Source organism: Temnothorax longispinosus, chromosome 10 (genome assembly GCF_030848805.1).
Source record: "Temnothorax longispinosus isolate EJ_2023e chromosome 10, Tlon_JGU_v1, whole genome shotgun sequence".
In the NCBI taxonomy this organism is placed as follows: Eukaryota; Metazoa; Arthropoda; class Insecta; order Hymenoptera; family Formicidae; genus Temnothorax; species Temnothorax longispinosus.
This window is the reverse complement of record NC_092367.1, coordinates 1,102,614-1,125,832: the sequence shown is the minus strand read 5'-3', so window position 1 is coordinate 1,125,832 and position 23,219 is coordinate 1,102,614. Positions and strand designations below refer to the sequence as shown.

General features: G+C 41.2%; 1 long non-coding RNA gene across 1 annotated transcript; it reads right to left on the bottom strand.

The window, feature by feature from the left end:
* Positions 1-1,919: 1,919 nt before the first annotated feature.
* Positions 1,920-20,147, bottom strand: LOC139820430 (uncharacterized). The gene is made up of 3 exons (XR_011733961.1): positions 19,937-20,147; positions 5,625-5,900; positions 1,920-4,049 (listed from the first exon to the last, which is right to left on the bottom strand). It is a non-coding gene; the product is annotated as an uncharacterized lncRNA (long non-coding RNA).
* Positions 20,148-23,219: the final 3,072 nt, after the last annotated feature.

Sequence of the window (23,219 nt, the reverse complement as noted above, 5' to 3'; positions counted from 1 at the left end):
ATACGAATTAACAGAAAAATATACGAATAGAAATACGGGTAGGTATATATATAGGGACTAAACATAATAACTTAATATTTTAATGATTAAAATTTTGAAAATTAAATGACTTAGTCTACTGGCATAAGTGCCAGATTCATAACTCGAATCGCGAGGACTCGGGTTTGAGTCCATCTGACCACAGTTTTAATATTTCGTCTCTCAGAAGAAAGACGTTAAGCTGTTGATTCTTCCACACGTAGCAATTAGACACTGCTACGTGTGACTTCAGTAACAAAAGGAGGGATACATGTGTTGTATATTGTATCATACTCCTTTCAAAGTATTTTGTGAAAATGTATATGTTAAAATTAATGTCTGCTTCGTCTCCTTTCGTTTACGTAAGTCACGTTGTCTGTTCGTTGATAAATTTCTAATCCGAAATTCGTAATCCGCAACATTGCTGCCCATTGCAAATTTATCAACGAACAGACAACGTGACTTACGTGAACGAAAGAGAGCCGAAGTAGACACTAATGACGAGTAATTCACTTTGCATATGTGATACTACATAAAAGGAAGGTATATATTATGAATTTAATATATATTGACTTTTTAAGTTTTTACACAAAATTTTCCATTTATTTTATGTCAAATTTATATAACTTTAGTTTATATTATATATATATTTTTTTTTGTAAAATAGTAGGAGAAACCGGGGCTAGTTGATACGCTTTTTTAAAATAATTTTTTTACACGTAACTAATAAATAGAATATGTTTTTGCAGAAATAGTATATTTTTTATACAGTATTATCTTTTGTCATTTTTACAACAGTTACCGTATACCAACTTGTCCCAACTAACTCTCCAGTCTCTTCTATGTATTTATTTTTATTTCTAAGACAGATTGATACAAAAGTGATCGAGGAATATAAGCATGAAAAGAAAAGTTTCTTTATAGTTTTAAATATTTAGTGTATTATGTTTATTTCAAAAAGTATTCCGTAAATTAAGGTGCAATTAGAAAGTATAATTTCTTGAGTTTTTCTTTATATATATATAAGTATATATATATACGTATAACACTTGTTTTAAAAATACCATATAGTTCAATGTCATATATAGGCTTGCGTGATCGACACATGATAATATTTATTAACGACTCTAATCGTTTACATAACACGGAGTATTTATTGTGACATTAAATAACGATATAGATTAGTTATTACTTCTAAACCCCAGGATTCGGTTAATTATTACTGGGAAGCAAAGAAGGCTAACCAGTGGAAGGGGGTATAAAAGGACGCAAGCAGATACTTACTGTGTCACTCTCGCAGGTCTGTACACGCACTGAGGCGCGTGCCACGAGTCGAACGTACTTTTTAATGGCTCAGGATGGATTAACGTCCCGTAGGAACTCTAGGACGACGCCTTTCTTCCGTGAGCGGTGCGATCGTTGCTCCTCTTTTAGATCAAGTTAATTATTTTAACTTAGGATCGGACTTGTGTGATTTTGAGAGCGGGATGAGTAGTGGGTGAGGTCTTAGTTTAATATAAATAAAGATGAAAAATTAGATATAAAACATTTATTAAAAATATATAACTAAAGTATCGACATTACAAATAAGTGAAAATTAGACAAATCAAACGCAAAATCAAATCTACGATAAATTTAAGAGTGAGATGTATGTGTAAGTGTATAAATTATTTGCGAGTGTTACATTTATTCGGAGCAGATCGGGCAAGATTTCTAATGGAAAACTTAAACTGAAATTAACATTCTGTCCGCTATTAATACAATTAAAATTTTAAATAAATTTACATGACTTCTAAGTGTGTGTGTGTGTGTGTGTGTGTTGTGTGTGTGTGTGTGTGTATGTTCGCGGATCAAAATTAAACTAAATCACAAAGATAAAAATATAAAGAAATGTTCGCGAGGTGAAAACAGAGAGGATTTATGCATGGAAAATAATCAAGAATACTGCCATTAAAATAAAGTTTATTAACAATAGTTTATAGGAACATGTAATAAAAACTATTCGGAGATTTTTATATATCTTTTTTTAACAATTAATGTTATCATATCCGTAATGGAATCCGAGTTTTCTTGCACAGTAAATTGTAATATAGATTATTTTCTTCTGCGTTTCATTAAAATTTTTTTTGTCAACACAAAAACATTTTTACAGATATCAGAAACAAAATTAACATTGAATTGCTAAAGCTATTGTTAACTAGCAGCATAATATTTTCGTATTTTCTTTATACCGTTTCTGAATTTTCGGAAAATTATTCTCCTCTCTCTCTCTCTCTCTCTCTCTCTTTCTCTCTCTCTCTCTTTCTCTTTCTTTCTTTCTTTCTCTCTTTCTCTGTTAAAACCCGTTTACTGAATTAGTACCGCAGCATTATGACATTTATCTAGTTCAAGAAGCATTTATGTAACAACATATCTTTTAATGGCAGATGCCATATTCTTATTAGAATTGATCGTCTAACACAGAATTAGTATATTGTGCACCAAGGGGCGAAAGTAGTGTTTTTCAGACGAGTGTGAAGTTTGTCGCCCGAGCCGAAGGCGAGAGCGGCAAATCACACGAGTCTGAAAAAGCTTTCGACCCGAGGTGCACACGATATTTTTCACAACACCTCTTTACGGAAATGTTCGACTTTTGAATGCCTGTAGAGTGTATGCGTTTAATGTTCCATTCATACAGTTTATACGCGCGCGCGCGTGTAGTTAAATAAAAAGAGAAAAAGAGAGTGATGTGGGGTCCAGAGACGAAGCCCTGGTGGAGCCCAGGAGTAAAGCCCTCGGTGGGGTCTAGGGGCGAAGCCCCCCACATAAAAAAATTAAATTAAAATAAAATTAAAAAAATATATAAATAATTTTAATTTTAAAATGACAATAAAATTTCCAAAAAATGTAAAAAACATAATTTTTAGAATATAAATATATCATTAGATGTATTCCTCCTTAGGGCGGAAAGTGACCACTTTCGTCCCTATTTAGTGGGAGGAAAGTAACAACTTGATTACTTTCGTCCCTGTTTAGCGGGCGGAAAGTAACAACTTTCCTCCCTGGCGTGAAATTGGCCACTTTCGTCCCTCTCTACAGGCATGGAAAGTCGAACTTTCCGTGGAGGTGTTGTAAAATATATATTTACATGCGCAATGGCCACAAATATATAAATTATTCTTTTCTGTATAATGTAAAATTAAAACTCCTATACATCGAAGGCTTATACACACGACAAAGAAAGCTACATTTTGAACATTTATTTGGGGGGGAGGGTATAACATTATTATATGAGTATTATATATTCTACATACGGACTATTTAATCACATCAGATGAGGTAGGATAATGAGGTAGGATAATGAGGTAGGAGGCTTGTTCAAAACTCCTATACATCGAAGGCTTATACACACGACAAAGAAAGCTACATTTTGAACATTTATTTGGGGGGGAGGGTATAACATTATTATATGAGTATTATATATTCTACATACGGACTATTTGATCACATCAGATGAGGTAGGATAATGAGGTAGGATAATGAGGTAGGAGGCTTGTTCAAAACTTTCCGACAAATGAAACAGGACTCTTCAGTTAAGTAAAGTACATAATTAATGCATTGCTTATTGAAATTTAGAATTAAATTAAGAATTTTATGTTATATAAGAAATAATTCTGAGCAAAAGAAACTATGCAATATTCGTCTTAATTTCTTTTACACTATAATAAAGAATAGGCCCAAGTCCCACAACCAACTCTCAACCAAACTGTATCGGTCCGCAGCGGGGGCACGTGCCGACGGTCACTCCTCGTGCCCGGCACCCAGAGCAGAACTTGTTTCGCCGGCGGGGGTGCGGGCAGTATCTAAAAAAGTAATAGATTTCCACAAAGCAACTCCAGAAGCCTCTCCTCCGCCGGAACATTGCTGTGTCCCGCCGCGATGGGAGTGGCATCTGCGTGCCCACCGATTTGGTCTTCCTTATGCCATAACGCCGTTCCATTCTCCTCCGGTCCTCCAGAGTGAACTCCGCGACCCATCCCAGATAGCCAAGTCTGTCGAAAACAAATTTTGTAAAATCTTGCTACAAATGTTGTTGACAAGAAGGATACAAATTTAATTTGATTTGATTTGACAAAAATCGAGCAAAATCTGTGTAGCGCTGCCTGACGACACTTTGGCGGCAATATACGGGCAAATATATACTCATATAACCAAACAGCAAACTGGCGGCAAAAACCGAGTAAGATTTGCGTCGAGCACTCTGACGATAAATTGGCGACAAAAACCGAGCAAGATTTGTGCAGCACTATCTGATGACACATTAGCGACAAAATACGCGCAAGGTCTGTGCAGCGCTGTCTAATAATAAATTGGTGCAAAAATCGAGCAAGGTCTGCACAGTGCTGCCTAACGACAAATTGGTGGCAGAAATCGAGCAAACTTTGTATAGTGTTGTCTGATGACAAATTGGCGGCAAAAACCGAGCAAGACCTATCACAATTTAACGATATATTGATATTAATTATATATTTTTTTATTCTTATATATATATATATATATATATATATTGCTAGAACAATAAAAAGATTACTGAATATAAAGTATTTTCGAATACTTTTATGCCCATTATACACTGTTCTTCGTTAAACGCATTAAATTAAATGAACATTGAACAGATTAAATAATGAGCACGCGCGGTCATATAGACTAGCTATAACATGGCTATTACACGGCGGCTTAAAATCCGATTTAATAACTATATATACTGTATATTATCCAATCCAAAATTTTTGCTGCCCCACCGCTACTCTTAGTTTTTGTTTACTCAGCGCCAGTAGTTCTTTAGCTCTTCCCCTGGTCTGATGTTTTAAAAATTATATTCGTATATCCAATTCAAAATTTTATTACTCTTTTTAAACTAAATTTGTTTCTTAAGATGATTTTTTAAAAATTATATATTTGCGCTGGTTATGCCATATGTAGACTATTTATAACACTTACATTAAATTAAGAAGTAGTCTACCACGTAAGGCAGTTGGCTCACGATCCAGAGGTCCCGAGGTCCCGAGTTCGAATCCCACCAAGGTAAGTGTGTTTTTCAAATACGAGAAAATATTTTTAATCATAGATTGCATCTTAAGAAACAAATTTAGTTAGAAAATAGTAATAAAATTTCGAAATAAATATAATTTTTTTATTTTTTTTTGACAGTGTTGCGCATTTCTTGCACGGTTTTTGAGGACAATTTGTCGTCGAACAGCGCTACGCAACGCTTGCTCGGTTTTTGCCGATTATTTGTCGTCGGACAGCGCTACGCAAAGCTTGCTCGGTTTTTGCCGATTATTTGTCGTCAGACAGCGCTACGCAAAGGTTGCTCGGTGTTTGTCGACAATTTGTTGGCAGACAACGCTAGACAAAGCTTGCTCGGTATTTGCCGACAATTTGTTGGTAGACAACGCTACACAAAGCTTGCTCGGTTTTTGCTGCCAATTTGCTGTCTGGTTATGTACACAGGCTTTGCTAGCAAAATACGAGCTTAAAGATGACACAGATGGCATCGGATTTGACACCAATCTTTGAACAAATTTGATGCCATCTTGGCGACAATTTGCTATCAAATTGCTTACTGGGATGTCTGCACACCCTGGTCTATCAGGAACAAGGGCTCGAGTACTTTCGGGGCCGCCGTGTCCGTCTGCGCCGCCTTCTCACAGTCCGCCCTTTCAGTCTGGACGCCCTGGCCCCTCTGGCGTGGGACCTCGTGTACGATCACGTCCTCCTGGGCTCTCAGGGCCTTCCTCATCATCTCCATGGTTCGGCCCAAGGCGTCCCAGAACTCCGAGTCGGCCTGGTCAATGGATAGCCACGCGTCCAGATGGTCTATCCAAAATGCGGACTATACCCTACGGACAAATCGTCGGGCCTCATTCCATCGCGGTACTACGCCTTGTAACTCTCGGTAATTCCTACGGGTCAGGGGCAGGAGGTTAGTACGGCTTGATATCCTTGACATGAACCTTTCCGATGGCCGTTCCGTCCAGCCGGGCCAACTCATACACGACTGGAGAGATCGCCTTCTTTAAAACTGGTACCAAGCGCGAGGTCTATCCGTGAAATACCATTCGGCTTTTCCAAAATCTAACGCGATCCCGAACTTCGTCAGGAAGTCCATCCCTGTAATGCATACGGCCAAGTCTGGTAATAGGCCCACGGAAATTTTGCGGCTCCTGTCCTTCAGGTGGATTGGGAGCAAAACTTCATTACGAATCGGAGCCAACTGTTCGTTTGCCATTCGGATTTTGGTACTTCCCGCGCGCGTGATCGAGATGCCTAAACTATCCACTATCTGCATCCCCTCGCGACCGATGAGTGTCCGGCTCGATCCCGAGTCCACCAATCCTAATAGGGAGCGGCCGCCTATTCGGATTTTAAAATATTGTATATAGCGGCGGAAATTTCGTGGAATCGAACGTCACGTATGAATGCGAAAGTTCATCAGGGTTGGTATTCGCGATTCGGGCCTCGTTCTCGACTATCGGGGCCGTAAGGACCCGTCCTACGGACTCCCCGTCGCGTTTCCCGAACACGTAGTACATGTTCGCATCGTATATCCCCGTTTGCCACATCGGTAGCAATGTAATTGCCGAGCCTCCTTACAGTCGCGCGCGCGGTGCCCCGTCTTCTCACAATTCCAACATTTTATGTTGGCATAACTGGGGGTCGTTCCCGACGCGGTCTCGGTAAAAGGTGCGTTCGCTGCGGCGACGGCCGTGGTAGCGGCGGTCGCTGGGGCCTTTTTCTTTTTCGCGGTTTTCTGGCCGACGGCCTCCCCCGCGGCCACTGTACTCGGAGTTCGCGATTTACCCTTTGGGGCGCGATAAGCTAAGTCTGGAAAAATGGACTGATCCGGCGGCAAGGGCGGTCGATACATTTTATCCGCGAAGAAACTCCGTTTTAATCGCGTGGCCAAATCCTCCAACGTGTGAAAGTCGGAGAACTCAAAATGACGGATAGCCACGCGGTAATAGATTGCGATGTGCAAGCGTGAGCTGCTCTGGAAGAGACCACGGAGGGCTCATCGGCGCGAATAGTGCCCGTAAACATGTCAAATAATCGACCGCCGACTCATATTCCCCTTGCGTTCTTCGCAGTATTTCTTCCCGGAGGGTAAACAAGTAGTCCGGATCGCCGAACCTAGCTCGCCACGCGTGCTCGAAATCTCGCTAATCCCGCCAATTCTGACTTTCTAATCTGACCCAATATAACGCGGTACCCGATAAAAATAATGGCAAACATTTAAATAAATCGGCGTCGTCCACCAGAATAATGGCCCGGACCTCCTGGATGCGTAACAAAAATGCCTCCGCGTCGCTGCCGCGCTCCCGAAAAGTGGAGATTCCACTCCCGCATCAAATTATATGCCTCGGCCGCGGATCCGCGCGTATTTCGCCGGTCGGTCACGTACGACAAGTTCTCGGTTCGCGGGGTTGACGCCTGATGGTATTTTCCCCTCGTGGTCTCGGTCGTCATGGCGGTCGGCAGACTATATATATACGCCTCAAACTCGCGAAAAGATTCTCCCTACCCGTAAAGCCTTGTGTCCACGATGCTAGAACTGCGTCCGAGTTTCAGTTTAAGCCAATGAAACTGCTGTTTTTCTGTATAAGAGCTGCAAGTTGATTGGCTTAAACTGAAACTCGGACGCAGTTCTAGCATCGTGGACACAAGGCTTAACTGGATCTCGCGGGATCGTCCCGCCGGTCTCCTGAGGGCTGGCGTTCTGGATCTCTATGTCAGGTGGCGGTGGGGGTGGAAGCTGATTATCCATTTCGTTAAAAGCCGATTCCTCGAATCTTATCAAACGCGAACGCAAAGTGGGCAAAATACCGCCCGTATTCAACCCCCGATCCGCTAATTGTTGACGTGCTTCTTCTAAAGTTAATCGGTTAATCCACCGATATGGTGAATCTTCTTCCCGCATTCCACGGGGCCTCACCGTTTTTCCCCAACCCTCTCGAAGGGGTTCTATTTTTCCCGCTGGAGGACTGTCGCACGCGAAACAAAGACTTTCTACCTCCCCCTAAAACTCCGCAAAGTTGAACAAAACGTATGCCAGCCGCAATAATGTCGATCGCTATTATTCCTCACGAACTTATCTTGAACCGAGTCGACAACACTCCTGAAGTTGTAAACACGAAGGAATTCGGCGCAAGAAATAACAGAAAAACACGACGCTCGAGTACCGGTGATACGCTAATCAAAATAAACCCGCTTTCCCTCAGCAACCCGCACAACAATTATGGCACCAAAATTCCAGGGCCCGGATTTCCATTTAAATTAATCGTTTAAATTAACAATAATTTGGAGAGGTTCAATCATCCACACCATACAGAGAAACACACATAAGCACAAAATAAATTTTTAATTGCGCACACTCTCTCTCCCGATCTTTCCTCCGATTTAATTTAATTCGTCCTCGCCACGCGAGAGCTTTAATTCTCGGGCGAGAGGCCCCACGTTGGGCGCCAAAATTTTGCGACGACGTTGATGACCTCTCGGTCTCGCTAGCCGAAGGGGCGCTGCCGCAAATTACTCTAAATTACTCAAGAATCTATTATCCCGCAATGGTAGTTCGATCCGGTATACTTTTCCAAGCTCGACATGGGCGTCACACTGAAAAAAAGACTTGGTTATAATAATCCAGGCTTGGTTAATGTGACCAAGCCCCCTGGTGAAATAGCTTCAACTAAACGTATAGGTGAATGTAACGAAATAATTTGGTTAATGTTAACAGATAATTATAGCAAAACCTGATGTGATTTGGTTAATATTGACTTGATAATTATTACCAAGTAATAATAAATGTAACCAAAAAATTTGGTAAGTATAAACTGATGATAGTTTATTAATAATTATCAAATAGTTTAGAAAATATTGTCGAACTAAGTCTGATAATTATAACAAAATGAGTTGCTAAATGTAAACAAATTTTTTGTTAATAGTTATTAAATTTTGTATATTATATATCCGAGCATTCGTACCTACATACTCGTTCATCACTCTCGAAAATACATCGTAAAACAACAATTTTCGCGAAAGGTTTACCTATACCTATACCTTTAAAAGGTTAACCTATAACACATCAATGAGATGTTTAAGTCAAATTAAGAGAGAATTTTCTAATTCACTCATTTTTTAGAACTTTACAATGTACTTTCGCGAAAGTACATTGTAAAGTTCTAAACGTGATAAACGAGTATGTATGGCACGAATGCTTGGATCGACGAACATGTATGAACTGGTTCAGGCTCATGAGACAAATGCAGCGCGATCGGAACAATAAACTGACAGCTTTCGTAAAGAATAATCTGAATTAGCAATACTTACTAAATTTATAGTAATATTTACTAAATAACCAAATTGCTTACTAATTAAATAATTAAGTAGCTGTCAACAAACCAATCAGATAAGGCTTTTTAAGACAATTTAGTACTAATTATCACACTGTGTGTTAATTATCACTGTTAAGTGGACCGCTCCGGGTTTTCGCGCGGCGAGCCGAGGACAGTTCAAAATAATTAGGTTCTCGTTTTGGAAAATGTAACAGTCAATTTATTAAAGTTTGTTACACAGCACTCGCTTTACATTCGCTCCGATTTGTGGTCCGTTTTCGATGTCGACAATCAGTGTCGCGTACGAATGGCTAGGGCGCACTTGGCTCACTGAGCTCCCGGCCGGAGCAAGCGAAGCGATCGCGGCCGGAGCTCCGAACTTTTCCGCGAGGAAACATAGATACGTGAGAAACGCTGATTGGCTCCAAATCGTCGAGCGATCAGACTATTGGTCGCTGTACGAGCGATCACGCGATGTGCACCTGTGTTCCGGGCGCGAGCGAAAACACCAAAAAAACCGGAGGGAAGGCAAATAAACGTTTTGGAGCAAATCGAGCGTTCTCGAATATTCCCAACGCTCGCTTTCACTTTGCGAGCGTTAGATTTTCAACATGCCGCCCGCCTCGTATTCAACGGAATGCGAAACAAACGGGGTTGAACGAGGTCGCATAAGTGCGCACGCAATGAGAGCTGAAGTCTTATGATACATTTACTTATATACACTATATACACTTGAGAGCTTACAATATTTTGCCCAATGTTCTTAAGTCTAATGAGGAACAAAATAGTCTAGTTTAATGTTATTCTACGGGCTCCGTGGGCCCGATAGACGCAGGTAACCGACAGATCTGTGTTATTATTGGTCGTTTCAATTCGGAATTGGCGGTGCGTAATGTAACGACGCGAACGCGACCGTCAAGTCCGGGATGGACTTGTTGAATCCTTGCAAGTTTTCACTTCGAAGGAAGAAAGAGATTATTTTTTAGCAAAACTAACTCGTCAACCTTGAGATTATCGTGAGATTCGGTCCATTTGACGCGCTGTTGCAATAAATGTAAGTAGTCCGACGACCAAGAACGCCAGATCTGTTCGACCATGAGTTGCACGTGTTGCCATCGCGACAACCGATTCGCATTGATTTCGAGCAATGATTCCTCCGGTACGCTGGTGAGCGGTCGACCGATGAGGAAATGACCAGGCGTCAACGCGCGGTAAAGTCGGACAGATCGTCGCTGAGGGGCGAAATCGGTCGAGAGTTGAGGCACGCCTCTATCTTACATAAAATAGTCACGAATTCCGAGCGAGACAGGGTACGAGCACCGATCACCCGCTTGAGGTGGTGCTTAAAACTTTTAACGCCAGCCTCCCAAAGCCCGCCGAAATGTGGTGCCGCCGGGGGCACGAAATGCCATTTCACACCGTCATTCGCGAGGATTTCTTTGAGGGAAGAGTCGTTCATAAGCAAGCGAAAGCTGCATTGTAGCTCGCGATCCGCAACCCGAAAGTTTGTGCCATTATCGCTGTACATGTCCGATGGCAGTCCGCGTCGACTGACGAACCGATGAAATGCGGCAAGAAATCCCTTGGAGGAGTAATCCTCGACACACTCGAGGTGGATCGCTTTAGTGGCAAGACAAACGAAGACCGCCACGTAATGTTTGCTCCCCCTTTGACTACGGCCGACCACGGGGGTAATAATCATCGGTCCGGCGTAATCTATGCCCGTGTGAGAGAAAGGAGGAGAGAGATTGACTCGGGGATTCGGGAGATCACCCATTAATTGCATCGGCGTTTTCGCGGAGTATCGAAGGCAGGTAACACATATATGGATGTGAGACTTGATCATGCTTCTCGCCGAAATTATCCAATATGTCTGACGGAGACATCTAAGCGTGAGTTGTGTCCCTCCATGGAGGGAGCGTCGGTGAACTTGATCGATCAAAAGTTCAGAAATATGATGTCGCGAGAGTATGACCGGGTGTCGCTCATTGTAACTCAGCGCTGAGTTTTCGAGCCGCCCGCCCAGCCGGATTAGTAAATCTTTCCCGATAAATGGGTGGAGAGAGCGTAATGGACTTGTTCTCGATACGGTGGCATGAGCATTTAAGGCCTTCAAGTCATCAGGAAAGCAGGTCGCTTGTACCGATCGAAGCCAAAAGACCGAGGCTTCGTGGATCTCTTCTGCGGTCAAAGGCGACTTGACGATCGTCGATGAGGCGACTTTATTTTTTAAGTTTTGCACGAAACGGCGAATGTACGCGGTAATACGGAGAAGTCGGATCCAGCTCGAGCACGAGGTGGGCAGCTCCCACTCAGGAGTTGGATCGACGAGATGCGAACGGTAGCTTTGCGCGCTTCGGAAGATACGGTACCGTTTGCAAAATTTTTTTTCCGGTAAGAGTCGGGAGATTCGGCCACAAGGCCGGGGATTTTCTAAACCACGGGGGGCCTACCCACCATAATTCATGGTGTACGAGATCGATAGCGGTAGAGCCGCGAGAAGCGCAGTCGGCAGGATTGTCGTGCGTGCGGACGTGCTGCCAACGTACTGACGGAAGACGCGTCTGCACCTCGGAGACGCGGTTCGCGACGTAGGAATTCCATCGCGATGGATGTTGCTGAATCCAAGCCAATGCGATTTGGGAGTCAGTCCTTCCGAATAATGACGCTTGCGGGAAGCGCAGGGAATTTTTTACCCAATCTAACAACCGAGTTAATAGTACGACGGCGTTAAGTTCTAATCGTGGAACGCTGACGGTTTTTAACGGCGCGACCTTCGTTTTGGCCGCGAGGAGGGTCACCTGAATATTCGTGGTAGAATGCACGATTCGAAGGTAAACGACCGCGGCGTAAGCTCGAGTGGACGCGTCCGCGAATCCGTGTAATTCCACTTCAAGTTTATCTTGACGTATCCCTGTCCATCGGGGAATGCGTATTTCATTGATATGAGGCAAATCCGTATAATAATTAATCCAATGAGGTAAAAGATCGTCGGGGATGGGAGAGTCCCAATCAATTTTACGGAGCCAGAGCTCTTGCATCAACATCTTGGCCGCGATGACGATCGGTGACGCCCATCCGAGGGGGTCATATAACCTTGCAATAAATGATAAAACGGAACGTTTAGTATGAACAGTTACGGCGTAAGGCGAGATTACAAAGGTAAACGAGTCGTCATGCGGTGACCAAGACAGGCCGAGGACCTTGAGCGTGTCATCGCGATTGATCGGATAGTCCGAGGATTTACGTTGGTCCTCCGGGATATCCGTCAACAGTTCGGGTGAATTCGCGGCCCATTTTCGGAGGGGAAAACATCCGCGATTCATTAGTCCGACAAGTTGCTTGCGTTTTTCGAGCAGAGACCGAAGGTCGTCTGCTCCGAAAAGAACGTCATCGACGTAGGTCGATTCTTCGATTATTGAAACCGTGTCGGGAAAATATTTACATTCGTCATGAGCTAATTGAAGAAGGCAGCGCTGCGCGAGAAAGGGCGATGGCTTTTGGCCGTAAGTCACGGTGAGCAAGCGATACAGTCGAATCAACAGACTTGCGGGAGGGCGCCAAAGAATTCGTTGATAATCCGCGTCGTCACGATGCATGCGTATCTGACGGAACATCTTCGCGATGTCCGCCATGTATACGTAACGGAATAATCGCCAGCATAAAATTATTGCAGCGATGTCTTGTTGTAGCTTCGGTCCCGCCATTAGGAAATCGTTGAGAGTGGTTTTATCGTCCGATTTGCTCGACGCGTTAAACACGACGCGTAACTTAGTAGTCGTACACGATTCGCGCAAAACGAAATGATGCGGCATGTACACCGGGGGGTATCGAGAGGGCTCGTCGTCGCGTACCTCTTCCATGTGCCCCATGGATTCGTATTCCTTGAGGAAATCGTGATACTGAGCGGCGATCTCGGGTTTCTGCGAGAGTCGGCGCTCCATTTTGGAGTATAAGAAAGAAGCCTTTCGAAAGGTGTCGCCTATGTGAGGGGGGCCGTTCTTGAAAGGCAAACGAACAATGTAACGTCCTTGAGAATCGCGAGAATGCGTACGAGCATGTTGTTTTTCGCAAAATGTTTTTCGCAACGTTCTTCCTCTTCGGTGAGAGGATTTTGAGAGGGGATACTTTCGTCCTCCCAAAAACTTTGGATCAATGAATTCGTATCCTCGCAGGATACGCAATTCAAAACGGAAGCGAACTCTCCGGCTGGGCGCGCGGTGTCGGCAGGACCGGAGACGATCCATCCGAAAACAGTAAGCTGGCCCGTCGGGGTGCCGACCGGGCCTTGACGGAGGCCGTCGAGTAGCAGAGAACCGTATAAATCCGCGCCGATTAGTACATGAATCGGGCGATTACAAGAGGGATCGGGATCTGCTAACGGTAAATCGCGTAGATGCGGCCACATTGCGGCTGGCTTTGTTTGAGAGGCTGTGTACGAAGTAATTCGTTGGTATACGTAGCCCGAAAATGGGAATATCGGTCCCTGTTTGTCGCATGGCGCGAGCGTGAGATTAACTTGAGATCGCGCGACTCCATTAAATTTCTCTCCGAAGCAATGTATTTTTAACGCGGCACGATGACGCTTGGTTCGCATAGTCTGACAAAGAGATTCGGATATGAAACTGTATGTCGAGCTCTGATCTAGTAGCGCACGTACTTTGAATGAGCGGCCCTCGATAGTACTTAGATTAACATACGCAGTGGCGAGAAGTACATGAGGCGGTTGCGTTACATCTCGAATAGCATGCACGGTTTGAACAGACGCGGAGGGCGCGGCCGGAGGCTCGGGAGCAGCGGCGACAGACACAGCTGACGGCGCGGAGGACGGCGAATTAATCGCGGCTGTATCCTCGCTGTGAAACAGCGAATGGTGAGCTTGCCGGCATCGATTGCAACGTCCTTTACTCGGACAATTCTTTAAATAATGCTCGGTTCTCAAGCAATTGAAGCAACATTTATGCTGTCGCGCTACGAGTCGACGCTGCTCAATCGGCAAACTTAGAAATTTATCACATTTTGTCAGACTATGATTTCCGGAACAACGGACGCACTTAACGGGCGACACATTATTAATCGACGTACGAGATTTGTTTCCGCGCGTATTGCTCGACGCGGAGTCGAATTGCGACGAATAATCCGTGAGGCCACGTATGCGAAGAGTCATGAAGTCATGAATCTCCTTGTACGTGGGGTATACATCCGTATCGTCTCGCTTCAAATTCCATTCATTGCGCGTTCGCGGACTAAACTTTTGCGATATAATGTAAACTAGGAGGTCGTCCCACGTATCGACAGGACGCTCGAGATTCGTTAAAGCGGCGAGAGCCGCAGACACGCTATCGCGAAGTTTTTTCAATTCGAGAACATTCTCGGTTTTCATTTTTGGTAAGTCGGCGAAAGAATGGATGTTCGCGTGAATAATCGCGTTACGGTTGTCGTACTCGTCGAGAAAAAGTTGCCACGCTGCCTCGTAGTTCGCGTCAGAAATATGAATATTATTAATTAACACGGCAGCCTCGCCGGAGAGGCTCGCTTTTAAGTAATGTAACTTTTGAGTCTTCGTGAGGGACTCGTTTTTGTCGACGAGTGACTCAAAAATTCCCCGAAAATTTTCCCATTCCGGGAAAGCACCCGAAAAGTTTGGAAGCGAAATACGAGGCAGATGCAATGACATGCCGGAGTGCGCGTCGCGATAAGATGATTCGTTACCTCGGTACGGCGCGCTCGGGGCGTCGTTACTTAATTTACCGATGATCTCGTGGAGATGATCCGCCGCGTCAAAGTAGGCTCCCTCGGCGGCAAGAAGGTCGTCTTGTTGGAAGTAGGGGGTCGACTTCTTCTCCTCCGGGGTGGCCGTCTGTAGCAGCTGGACGTGGAGGGCTCGAACATTCTCCCAGAGGCCTTCCAAATTTGTCAGTCTCCCCTTCGTCTTTGGGAGAGTGACCTGAGCTTTGGGAAGCTTTTTAAAGTTTATCAGCGATCGCTTAAGTGTAGCAATCGCATCGCCTTGGGCGATTAGCAGATTTTTGAGATCCAGAGACATGTCCGCGAGATGGTTGGATCTTGTAGGCGAGGATCTGACACCTGTGTGTCAATCCGATCGAAGAGCTGGTGCTCTTGAAGACTCCGCGGCGAGAAGCAGGGCGATACTCGCGGGAGGCAGAGACGTCAGGCACGTCTCAAGGCAGGGCCCCGTCGGGCGGCGGTGAGCGTATCTCAGCACGATACGTTTTGCTGGAGGTCACGCAGGAGTCTCCGGAGCAGAGCGAAGCCGGGTAGCACCGGGCTTTTTCGACACTGGTGGACACCTATCTTTAAGTGAGCGGGTGCAGAGCGCTCGGGTTGGTCGATCGAGAAGAGCGAAGACGCTCTTATGCGTTTCCGCGGCGAGCAGCAGGGCGATACTCGCGGGAAGCAGGGACGTACAGCACGTCGCAATGGCAGGGCGCCGGTCGGGCGGCGGATGCGTATCGCGATGATACGATTGCTGGAGGTCGCACAGGAGCCTCCGAAGCACTTCACAATTCACAGGGCACCAATCTTTAGGAGAGCGGGTGCAGAGCGCTCAATGTACAGAGTGAGCCACGGAGTCACGAACGCGTATCGCGGAGTACCCGATGAACCGGGAATCAGATTCGATGTGCGACGGTTCGAACGGCGAACTCCGTTTGCGAGCGAGTCGAGCGGGCGCGACGGTCCGTCTGTCTCGGAGCACAACGCGATCACTATGGAGGCGGTCGAACTGTCTATGCCGGCTTTTTAGTTAGCACTATCCGGCTCGAAGGACCATTAAATGTTAAGTGGACCGCTCCGAGTTTTCACGCGGCGAGCCGAGGACAGTTCAAAATAATTAGGTTCTCGTTTTGGAAAATGTAACAGTCAATTTATTAAAGTTTGTTACACAGCACTCGCTTTACATTCGCTCCGATTCGTGGTCTGTTTTCGATGTCGACAATCAGTGTCGCGTACGAATGGCTAGGGCGCACTTGGCTCACTGAGCTCCCGGCCGGAGCAAGCAAAGCGATCGCGGCCGAAGCTCCGAACTTTTCCGCGAGGAAACTTAGATACGTGAGAAACGCTGATTGGCTCCAAATCGTCGAGCGACCAGACTATTGGTCGCTGTACGAGCGATCACGCGATGTGCACCTGTGTTCCGGGCGCGAGCGAAAACACCAAAAAAACCGGGGGAAGGCAAATAAACGTTTTGGAGCAAATCGAGCGTTCTCGAATATTCCCAACGCTCGCTTTCACTTTGCGAGAGTTAGATTTTCAACAATCACTAAACAATTTGATAATAAGTACTACATAGTTTAGTTGGTTCAACTAAACGCAAAATCTGCTTTTTTTATGTTTATAATTATTACAAAATGTTTTGTTATTATTATTATATTTTGTAATAATAATCAAATATTAAAAAAAACTTACTAAATGCATCTCACAAGCTTACCAAGAATTTTTCTTTTAAAATAAGGAAGTATATTTTATACCACCAATCCGTAAAAAAGATTCCAAAGAAAATAAAGCAGGCATTTCTCGCGGAAAATTAGTGGATAGATTTCGCAATGACATCATTAATTCTGCAAATTATTCAAAAAAATCAGATGAACGAAACATTATTAACACAGGTATTTCTACATAAAAGCAGAATTGCATTCAAAATTATTTAAAAACATGTATAAAAGTATTGAATTGCAATCTTTGTTTTAAAATTCGTCTTTTAAACCTTATAACATTTATGCACAGCCTTCGACACTGCGGAACAACATAGGATTTGGATAATTCATAACCAAAGTCCAAAGGAGGAAGTAATAAAAAAATAGGACGAATCATATAACTTATTACGTAAGAATGATTGCGAAAACAAATTATTCAAGAACATTAATGTTATGATAAAACGATGGTCGATATTGACTTTAAATTTCGGATACGAATTGGTAATATGCCTAAATTCAAAATATATAATTATCATAAAAGTTATATACATATTTTGAATTTATCTCATTCAATTGCATTCTATGAAATGTTTAACAGGTGATGAACATTTCTTTACACATTTTCAGAATATTATGGTGATCAAATAGTCATACCGTTGTTCTGGTATTATGATGATTTCGAAACTGGAAATCCTTTGGGAACAGCAGCAGGCATTCATAAAGTAGGTGCATTATACAGATCTATAGCGACTCTACCGCCTGAATATGCCTCCTCATTAGAAAACATTTTCTTAATACAATTTATTTGTTCCTCTGATAGAACGCACTTTGGAAATTCCAAATGTTTCCATAAAGTCACTGAAGAAATGAAATTTTTAAGTAACACAGGAATCGTTATACGTGATACGAAGAATAATGCAACTAGAGTATATTTCGTTGTAATAGCTTTATTAAGAGATAATTTGGGCCTTAATAGTCTTTTGGGTTTCAATGAGAGCTTTATTAGCGAATATTTTTGTCGTTTTTGTAGAGCTCCAAAATCTATAACACGCTGTGCAAAATTTGAAAATCAAAGTTTATTACGTACATGTGAAAATTATGCTCAAGATATTGCAGACTTTTCACGTGGTATTAAAGAAAATTGCGTGTTTAATGAAATCCCGCATTTCGATTGTACGACAAATTATACGGCCGATATAATGCATGATATCTTTGAAGGTGTGTGTCGATATAATCTCGCAAAGATCATACAACATTTTGTGAATAAAAATTATGTGACATTAGAGCACTTGAATTATCGGATCAAATATTTCAATCATCAGTCAGACTTTGATCGGGGAAATAAAATCCCTTTGATTAGAAACGATCATATCAATAAAGGTCATTTAATAATGAGCGCAGCTGAAATGTCAGCGTTAGTGTGCTATCTCTCTCTTATCAGAGATCTTGTGCCCGACTATGATGAAGTTTGGGATTTCTATCTTATATTGTGTGAAATTATTAAAATAACCACAGGAAATATTATATCTGATGATCAAGTAAATTATCTAAAATATTTGATTTTGTCACATCATGAGATGTACATGCGATTATTCAACGAAGAATTAAAACCCAAATATCATTTCATGATTCATTATCCTGAAATTATTTGAAGAATGGGATCATTAAAATATTTGTCGTCTATTCGGTATGAGGGATTTCATAAGTTATTAAAAACTTATGCATCTATGTTGTAACTTCTCGAAGAAATATTATTTCATCACTTGCAATAAAATTACAACTTCAATTTTGTTGCAGATTATTAATCAAAAAGGGTCTCGATGACTCGTTAAAAATAGGGAAATATATAGGGATAGCGTCGATTGAATCGACAAATGTTGCTGAAATAGATTATAGTGGACGCTTGACTGAAGTATCGTGGATAAGATTTAATAGTATTTTATTTAAACGTGTTTTTGTAATAATTACAGATTCAGATGAAAATAATTTATTATTTGGAATAATAATTCATATTAAGTTGGATGAAAACAAAGATATTTTTGTTTATTACAGAAAATGCGTTACTTTAGGTTTAGATATGCATTAGCATATGAGATTTTATTACCTGCGTGCGAAAATAGTCTGACAGATTTAAATGTAATAAAGATTTCAAAGTTACTAAACATAAGAACATGCAATTATCATATTTCGGGCGATGGCAGATATTTTATTTCAGTATTTGACATTTAAAAGCTATTTTGCGTTCAACTTATAACTACTGTATTTTGTACTATTATTTGTGAGAAACAATAAATATTTTTGTATTATATATCAAGGACTACTTTATAAGCTATATATATATATATATATATATATATATATATATATATATATATATATATGTATAAGCTCATATATTATATATAAGCTCATACTATTTTAATATTTGGAAAAATTAGTATTACAAACTATTTAGTTTACTGAAATATTTGATTACAGTTACCCTATTGAAATTCTTTCACAAAATATTATAAAAGAAAGTTTATATATATATGTGTTTTGTATCCGGTATATTATTTAACTATAAATAATTATAATTCAAATAATATATCGGATACAAAATACATATAAACTTTTTTAATAATATTTTGTGAAAGAATTTCAACAGGGTAGCTGTATTCAAATATTTTGAACTAAATAGTTTATAATACTAATTTTTTATGTAATTGTTACTAAATCATTAAATTTTGTACATTAAAACAATATGGTAATATGTAATATATCATTTGGTAACTATTATTAAAAAGTTTTGTAATAATTCAAAATATTTCATTACAGTTATCACATGATTTTAAATTATTTATCAAATAATGTAATAATTATTACTAAACAATTTGTTTATATTTACAAATTATTTAAGTATATTTATTATTTCATTTCTTAATATTTATTGAACAATTTAATAATTATTAACAAACAATTTGTTTACAATTAGCAACTTATTTTGTTATAATTATCAGAGTAGTTTGATAATATCACCAGATAGCTTAGTCACATTAATAACCATCAAGCCTGGATTATTATAACCAAGCCTTTTTTTCAGTGTAGTCGCCTTTACGCGAACCTACCTACCAAGAATTTTTCTTTTCTTCCGCACGCACTGTATCCGTACTTACGCCGGATCTCGCTCACAACCCACGACACGACACGTAATAAGTTATTACTAATAACTCGGTTAACGCAAAACAAGACGAATGTCACCCGTCACATCACACGAAACTCGTGGAATTCGCCGCACGCTCGAGGTTCGAGCACGTATGCGGGCGCGCGCGGAGAGCGACTGAGCGCCGAGACCGAGAGACGGCGAGAGATCCCAGGTTTAGGAACCTCTCTGCTACATAGCCTGTGGAGGGGATAGGCTGTGGAGGGGATAGGATCGCGTCACGTGACGCTGACGCACACAAGCCAAGCGCCCCGTGTACATGTAAAGTATTAATAAAAAGCTAGATATATATACATTTTGAATTATAATTATCGAGTCAACGTTTCGACCTACTTGGTCTTTCTCAGGGCATTACATTCAAACTTATAAGTAATATAAATAAAAATAATTATAACTGTTAGAGTTCACATTATCAACACTGAAAATTATAGTCATCGCCGATGGAACGATTACGACACGCAAAAGAAATAAGGTCAAAGCCAACTTCGAATTAAACGCCGTTACAGGCCACATAATTACAATAATTATTACCGATTACAATAAATCCTGATCTGAGTTGCAGCTGACGGAGATGCTAATTTCGTGCATTTTTCGTATATTTTAAAACGGGCAATCCTCTGTATGATCTTGGTATCAGCCATGCTCAACGTCGGAAATTGTCATGTCCGATATTAAATGGAAGTAGAGATCGGTGTTGCGTCAAGAACCTTTTAAAATATACAGAAAATGCACGAAATTAGCATCTCCGTCAACTGCAACTCAGATCAAGATTTATTGCAATAGGTAACAATTATTGTAATTATGTGGCCTGTGACGGCGTTTAATTCAAAGTTGGCTTTGACCTTATTTGTTGCTAATTTGTTGCTCGCAACACAAGTGTAAATAACAGCGGAAAACCTCAGCGTGTGGATAGTCATAAGAGTAAAGTATTAGAAAAAAATGTATTGCTTGTTTAAATTTGGTACCGGTGTATTGTCTGAATTTGTTGCTCTTGAAATATCCGAGTTCCGAATTTGTTGCTTGCAAAATAAGTATAAACAATAGCGGAAAACCTCAGCGTGCAGCTAGTTACAAGAGTAAAGTATCAGAAAAGAATTTGTTACTCGTTTAAATTTGGTACTGGCATATTGTCTGAATTTGTTGCTCTCGATATATTCAAGTTCTGAATTTGTTGCTTGCAAAATAAGTATAAACAATAGCGGAAAACCTCAGCGTGCAGCTAGTTACAAGAGTAAAGTATCAGAAAAGAATTTGTTGCTCGTTTAAATTTGGTACTGGCGTATTGTTTGAATTTTTTGCTCTCGATATATCCGAGTTTCGAATTTGTTGCTTGCAAAATAAGTATAAACACTATCGCGGAAAACATCTCCGCATGAACTTCAGACAATACTCCGTACCAAATTTAAACGAGCAGCAAAATCCTTTCTGTATACCTTACGAGCAAATAGGTGGTGTCTTATAACAAGCTCCCTCTGAGGTTTCCGCGCTCAGCAATATGCCAGTAGGCAAATTTAAAAACCACAACAAATTCTTTTCTGATACTTTTTACGCTGATGACTATCCGCACGCTGAGGTTTTGCCGCGGTTATTTACACTTGTGATGCGAGCACCAAATTAGCAACAAATACGGTCACAGCCAACTTTGAATTAAACGGCGGGTCACCGGCCACATAATTACAATATTGTGTTTACCGATTACAAGACATCCTTATCTTAGTTACAGCTGACGGAGCTGTGCGCTCAGCGCTCGGCCGGCCTCAGCCAGCTAGAGAGAGCAAACATGCTATGCTCTTTCTCTTTCTCTCTTGAACCGGCGCGTCATCAGCCTCGCAGACGAAATACGTATATTAGCGGCTTGACTGTCGCGTGCCTCTTTCTACACTAGATGCGATCAGATGCGATACACTATCATATCGCTTAATGATTTTACAATTTAGAAGTTAAAATTATTAATTAATTAAATTATAATTTCTTGTTGTTTGTGAAGAATTATCGCTTTACAATAATCGTGGGCGGACGCGTTCGTCCCGGCATCTTCTCCCTGCGTCTCCTCCAGTTTCGTCATGACGGCCGGCTCGTCGTAGGAGTTATCGGTGAGTGAATTATCCGTTTCTGTCTTTTATCAATTTGGGCATAACGGATTGAACGTTGTGCTCGCAATATTGCAATGTCGCGATGCTCAATATGTCTGTAAAATAAAGGATATGTTATTTGTAATATCTCGAATTTGTCGGCGACTCAAGCATAAAATTTCCTACTTGCAAAATGGCGGGTTGCGAGAAATTTGAATTCGTGAGAATTGCAAGCTGCGCTGATTCAAATGCGCGCGAGTTGCTTCTGGGATAGTTATTGATTAGCACTGTCGGTAAATGTTACGAAGTGGCGACAGCTTAATTTTTAGTAAGTGTTGGTCAATAAGAAACGTATCTTTTTTCGACTGTCGATAGTTCACCGGTATGCGGTATATCATTGAATATGACGATTTTTTAAATAATAAATATATAAATTACAAAATGCTTTTAGTTGGTAACATAGAAAAACGTTCTCGTATATATTTAAAAAATATTACTTCCGTCGTTTAAAATCATTTACTCGTTATAATGAAGAAATATTCTTTTACATTATATAATTTACAGTATTTTCCTCATATTTTTATGCTGATAATATAGATTTGTGTATCATTTATTTTTAAATTATTATATTGAATCGGGATTATTATTATGTAATAAAATTAATCTATTTCTGCAAAGAAACAGAATGGAAAGAAAATATATAAACTTTTAAGTGTATGTATCACATGTAAAAACTTCGTAACTACATTATTTTTTAATGACAGAATCTTTGGCTAATTTAGAATTCATTTTCTTTAAAGAAAATATCGATTATAGTAAAGAATTTTATTAGTATTTACACTCATCAAACACATACGAAAATACGAATAATTTGAGCAGCAAATTAGAGACTGACGTGAAATATCTTGCCGGTCCATAACGTGTAAACAAATTTCATGACAACTTGCAAGAAAAATAAAAAGCAAAAGAGTACAAAAAGCAAAAACATATATACATGCATTACAAAAAGCAATATTACAGTCACCAAGCAACCCAAGCTATGTCTGAGCCTCTCTAAAAAGCTAAACTGGAAAGCGAACGTTTTCTATCAATCTAACATGCCTCTGCGGCACTTTAAAAT